The sequence below is a fragment of the Muscardinus avellanarius genome (assembly GCF_963383645.1).
Source record: "Muscardinus avellanarius genome assembly, chromosome: 18".
Lineage (NCBI taxonomy): Eukaryota > Metazoa > Chordata > Mammalia > Rodentia > Gliridae > Muscardinus > Muscardinus avellanarius.
In genome coordinates this window covers 41,239,329-41,245,458 of record NC_137804.1, presented here as the reverse complement: position 1 = coordinate 41,245,458, position 6,130 = coordinate 41,239,329, and the positions used below count along the sequence as shown (strand labels likewise).

Here is a 6,130-nt window from a genome sequence, read left to right as displayed (position 1 = left end):
CCCTGGAAGCCGGGGGGGGGGGGGGGCCCGGGGGCCCTTCCGAGGTCCGCAGAGGGCCAGGGCCGGGGTCCGCGGACCTGCTGCAGCTGACCCGCTGGCCTCCCAAGTGGGGGCTGGTGGACAGCCCGGGGCCTGCCCCCCCCCCGCCCCCTCGGGGCTCCCCCTCCGGCCTCCGTCCCGCCGGCGCCCCGCACGCCCACCCGCCTGCCCCGCGGTCCCCCCGCCTCACCCACTCTGGGCTGGGAGGGGAAGGAGACGTAGGGGGGGGAGCTATTTTGGGGCTCGAACGCCATCTGCGCCGAGGCCCACGCCCAGGCCCCCGCTCTGCGTTGGGGGCGGAGGGAGAGGAGCGCGGGAGGGCGTGACCCCCACACCTTTGGGGGGGGCGCGGACCCGCCCGGGCCTCCCAGCACCCCTGCGGAGAACGCAGGCTTCGGGAGACCCCGGGCGGCGGGGCTGGAGCAGGACTGGGGCTCGAGGCCCCCGGAGGCTCCACAGACCCAGGGGCCGCCCCCTGCCCCCGCCCGCCGGCAGAGGCCGGGCCGGGGGAGCGGGCGTGTCCGCCGCCCGAGAAGCCCGGAGACCGCGGGCGGCCAGGCGGGCCGCGTGTGCGCGCGCGTCCGAGGCGCGGGACTCCGGCGCGGGCGGCCCCGGGGGGCAGCCCCGCCCGCCGCCCCTCCCCCGCGCCCCTCCCCCGCTCCATTCACAAACCCGGCCCCGCCCGCGCTCCCGCCGTGCGCAAATCGGGGCGGGCGGGCGGCGCGGACGCGGGCGTTCTTAAAGGGACAGCGGCCTGCGCTTTCCGCGCTCGCTCGGTTCGGGGGGGGGACGGGGGCGGATGGGGGAGGGTTTCTAAGGTCGAAGGTGGGGTTCTCCGAGCCCAGGGAGTTGGCGGAGAAGCCTGCGACCTCACCGGCCCGGCCCGGGCAGGCGGGGGCGAAGGTCCAGGCGGCCCCACCCCCGGCCCGGCCCCTTCCTCCGGTGAGGACCTCGCCCCGGCCTCCCCCACCTCACGCCCCCCACCCGGCCGCCTCCGGACGGTCTGCTCGCGTGTGGGAATCTCACCCTGACTCTGACGCAAGCAGGAGGCTCGGCCGCGGGGGCGGTGTGCAGGGGGCGGAGGGAGGAGAGGCTTCCAGAAGGGAGCTGGGGTTCTGTGGGCTTCCTAGGGAGGGGCGCCAGCAGAGTGGGGGGGTCAGTCGCTGGGGGCGAGAGAGGAGGGCATGGGGGGGCGTAAGGAGAGAGGCTCGCGCCGGAGGTGGGGTGGGGCCAGGAGGAGGGGGCTTAGAGGGAAGGGAAGCCAGGCTGGGGGTGCCCCGGGGTCGAGAAAACACCTGCACCCCCACCCAGGGCCACCTGCACTCACGCCCCGCCGCCTCCCGCGCGAAAAGTCAGGCTGCGATCCACTAAGACTCCATTAGGACCGGGGGTGGGGCGTGAGCCCGCGTGAGCGCACACACGTGTACACGGCGTTTCCGGTCTGCTGCCCTGAGCGGGGCGCCCAAAATACAGGGTGTGTACAGATTCCTCCCCACGTGCCCCCAGGAAGTTGACATGCCTAAGGCTCGGAGAAAACACTCGGACATCCATAAGCAATATATATATACCCCACAAATAATGCCTGCCTGGACACCCCAAGCAGTCATTTTGAACAGGCCAACGCCAGTCCACACAGAGGTACATTTATGTGTATAGGTGCACAGGAGAGAGACAGACAGACAGACAGACACTAGGGGTGGAACCCAGGGGCATTCTACCTCTGAGCTACACCCCCAGCCCCATTTTTATTCTTTATTTTTTATTTTTTTGGTGGTACTGGGGTTCCTGGAAGCCCTTCTACCTCCGGGCTACACTCCCAGACCTATTTTATATTTTATTTGGAAACAGGGTCTCCTAAGCCAGTCGAACCAGCGTGATCCTCCTGTCTCTGCCTCCCAAGCGGGGGAAGGGGGATTACAAGCGTAGTTGTGGAGGGCCTCACTAAGTTCCCGAGGCTGGCCATGAACCTGCGATCTTCCTATTTCAGCCTCCCAAGTACTGGGATGACACACATGTGCCACCAGGCCTGGCTGTTGTTTGTTTGTTTGTTTTTGAAGCAGGTTCTTAACTCTATCGCTGGGGGTCTCACTAAGTTGCTGAGGCTGGCCTCAAACCTGTGATCCTCCTGTCTCAGCCTCCCAGGTACTGGCATTCCAGGTGTGTGCCACCATACCTGGCAGGTACCTAATTCTTTCCCCACAAGCTCAAACATGCCAGCATGACCCACTCCTGGCACACACATGAAGACCATCACCCGCACAAAAACAGAGGCAGGGATGGATCTTCTGTGTATGCATGCATGCACGCGTGTGCACGTGTGCGTGCGCGCACACACACACACACACACACACACACACACACACAATCTCCCTGCACATGCCCAGGAAAGCACAGGCCACTGTGAGCCCCCGGCCGACAGATGGAAGGGCACCCTGGACGGACCTTGACTCTGCCCGCTCCGTGTTCTGCTGCGTGTGCAGCCTCCCTCCCCCCTTAATCTACTCGCGAGGTCCTGGCAGGGGGGCTGGGCCTGTGAGGGGCAAACCACCTGGTCCCTTCGTGCAGTCACTCATGCATTGACTCCCTACGCCATACGCATTAATTGAGCTCCTACTGTATGACAGGTGCTGTTTGCTCCTGGCTCTGGGCCCTGGCCACACTCCCAATGGTGGAAGGGTGAGAGGGCAGGGAGGGGCTGTCCGGGGCCTTTCCCCTGGGGGCCCGCCTGGACCCCTCCCACTTCGCCTGGGGGTCAGAAGATGTGGGCTAGGATGGGCAGAAGAAGGCGGTGCTCCAGGTGGAGGACGGAGCACACGCGGCATCGGCGCCAGACCTCCCTGGGTGCCTTGTGGCGTTTGCACGGGACACTGGGTGTTTTCAAGGCCCCGTGGGCACCGGGTGAGCGAGGAGGCTCAGCTCGCCGACTCAGTGGTGCAAGGGTGGACCTGCCCCATGGTGAATCACGCGCCAGCAGCGCGCTCCGTTCACATAGCCTCTGGCAGCCAACGCCGTGCTGAGGAATTGGCCCAGTGTTCTCGTGAATCCTCGGAGGAAAACGGGGCCCAGAGAGGTCCATCAGCGTGCCTGGGGTCCCAAAGCCAGGGGCAGGGCCAACGGGCCCCGTGGCCTACGCGGGGAGGGAAGAGGGTCAAGCCTCTGCCCAGGCCCCGGGGCCTGGGGGAGAGCCACGGTCCTTCCAGAGGGTGAGGCCGCCCTGCCGCTTTCTGTTTTCCTTTTTGTAGTGCTGGGGATGGAACCCAGGGCTACACCCCTGGGCCGATTTTTTTATTCTTTATTTGGAAACAGGGTCTCACTAAGTTGCGGAGGGCCTCACTAAGTAGCCGAGGCCTGACGCGAACCCGGATCCTCCTGTCTCAGCCTCCCAAGCGCTGCCACTTTCTTCCTACCGCAGCCCCACAGCAAGGCTGCTTGGCCCCCTCTTGGTACTCACCCTGGCTGCTCCCCACCTCCTTTCCCGGGAAGCCTTCGCACATCTCTCTCCCGCCAGCCGAGCCCGTCGAGGTCATGCCGAGCCCAGCACTCGATCCCTGAGTCCACCGCCACCTGATAGTTCCACACCCCCTCCACTCCGTGGCCTGCACATCTGTAAAATGGGCGTGCTCACGGCTCCAGCACCGCCCGGGTGTGTCAAAGCCCAGTGAGAGGAGGCACGCGTTGCTCTTTGGTGTGAGGCCTGGCCCGCGGGATGGCTCAAAGTATGAGCCAGAGATGAACAAATCAATGATGGTGTTTTTATTAATGGAGACTAAACGCTTTCCGGGAGGAGGCCTGGGAGTGTGGGAGGTTTCCCAAGAGCTCGCTGCTTGCTCAGGCCCGAGGGGGGCTGCCTGGGGGGGGGGTCTTTGGGGCCAGGAGCGGGAGGGAGGGCGCAAGTCCAAGTCCGTGGACGGGGTCCGTGGTTCAGCACCACGGACAGCGCCCCAGCCCTTGTCCTCTGGAGAAAATGCCGGCCACAGAGCCACGGTTTAATGAGCAGCTACTGCTGTGTGCACCGGGCCTAATCCTAAGTGGTCCTTGGCGAAGGACACAAACAGGAACCCTTGATCCTTGTTCTTGGAGTGTTTGTTTCTTACACAATCTTATTTCCTCCAAAAGAGAAAGAAAGAGTCCTGGCCCATTTTCTCCCGAGTGTAAAAGCGGCGGGGTCAACGTCCTTTTCCATAAAGCTCATCCGTCTCCCGCTGGAACGTCTGCCAGCAGCATCACACATGAAACTCTCAGATATCCTAGGTCTATTTTTGGCTTCCCGAGCTTCCCCTCCCCCCGCCAGGCGGCGGGGTTTGACTGTGGCCCTGCGGTCTGTGTTCGGACACCCAGTGAGCACGCGGGGTGGGGCTTCGGACTCGGCCGATGCGCGGCCTCTCCCCGTCCTTGGTCCTCGCAGACCTCGGCCCTTGCCCCCGCGGGTCCTGGGCCCAGCTCCGACCTTCCCCTGCATTAGGACTCAGCGTCTCAGAGCCCTGCACCTGAGCTGGGGCAGTCCCGGAACCCAGCCAAGGAATAAAAATAGTCATGGTGCTAGTAACGATAATCGTGTTCCTGGTACCTGATAGAGAGCGCAGACAGGTGAGGGGGGCAGGGGACGGAGCGGGGGGCGGGCAGAGCCGAAGACAAGCAGAACTAGCCGCCCTGCCCTCCCCATTTTCCCGGGGCAGCGCCGGTGGGGGTCCGCGGATGGACCCCACTCCGGCCTCCCCAGGTCTGGGCCCCCACCGGGACGGACCTCAGCATCCGTATCCGTCAGTCCCCGCGGGTGGGGCTCAGAGCCCCCGAGGCCGAGCAGCCCCTGGCCGCGACTCGCCGTCCCCACGGCCCGCGGCGCCGCTCCCGCCCCCCCGCCCGGCGCCCGCGTTATAAATAGCGCGGCGGTGACTCGGCCGCGGGAGGCTGCGCTCCGCCCGCTGACCCTCCGCTGCCGGGCGGGCGCGGGCAGGTGCGGGGCGCCACGACGCGGGCGGGGCCCCGAGGAGCCCCGAGGGACTGTCTGAGCCCCCCCCTCCCCGCCTGCGAGACACCGCGCCTTCCTTCCTCCAAGCCCCGCCCCGACCACCACCCTCGGAGCTCCCACCCCACCACCCATCAGAGCCCCGCCCCCACCCCCGAGTCCCGCCCCGACCACCACCCTCGGAGCTCCCACCTCGACCACTACCCCTCAGGCCCCGCCCCCGACCACCCCTGGCCCCACCAGCACCTTTAGAGCCCCATCCTGACCACCACCCCGGAGAGCCCCGCCCCGACCACCACCCTCGGAGCTCCCACCCTGACCACCTCTCAGAGCCCGGACCCCCGACCACTTTTCCCTTCGAGACCCGCCCCCCCACCCCTCAGAGCCCCGCCCCCACACCACCCCTCAGAGTCCCATCTCGCCCCACCCCTCAAAGCCCCGCCCACACCCAGAGCCACGCCCACACCAATCCTCAAAGCCCCACCCCTCAGAGCCCCGCCCACACACCACCCCTCAGAGCCCCGCCCCACACCAATCGTCAAAGCCCCACCCCGCCCCACCCCTCAAAGCCCCGCCCACACCCCTCAGAGACCCGCCCACACACCACCCCTCAGAGCCCCCCCTCGACGACCCTCCCCTCTAGGCCCTGCCCCCTCCCCAATCTCTGCTAAGGGGCGCTCGGGACACGCCTCGCCCTGGGCCCTTCCCCTCTCCTTTTCCCTCAGACCGCCTCCCACCCGAGTCTCCCCTTTTCTCCCTGAACCCCCGATGGTGAACAGACATCGGCGTCCGGGTAGGGACACTGCAGCGGCCGAAGGTTGGGCCCCCCAGGACCCGCCCGAGCCCCCCGACCCTGGCCCTCCAGTGCAGGAGGCAGCTGCGCCAGGGGCTGGGGCCTGGGGAGCAGGACGCAGAGGCAGCCTAAAAGAGGGGCGAGAGAGGGCGCCGTGGCGCAGGCTTGTAACCCCAGCACTGGGGAGGCTGAGGCCGGGATCGCGGTTCGCGGACAGCCTCAGCTCCTTAGTGAGCCCCTCCGCAACTCAGTGAGACCCGGTTTCAAAAGAAGGAATAAAAAATTGTGCAGGGGGTGTAGATCGGAGGTAAAATGCCTCTGGGTTCCATCCC

At 66.4% G+C, this 6,130-nt stretch overlaps 1 protein-coding gene across 1 annotated transcript in view; it reads left to right on the top strand.

Annotated features, from left to right (window-relative positions):
* Window positions 1–6,130, top strand: part of UNC13A (unc-13 homolog A) — a gene marked incomplete at both ends in the record, with an annotated part of 59,014 nt that overhangs the window by 379 nt on the left and 52,505 nt on the right. The window lies entirely within an intron of this gene.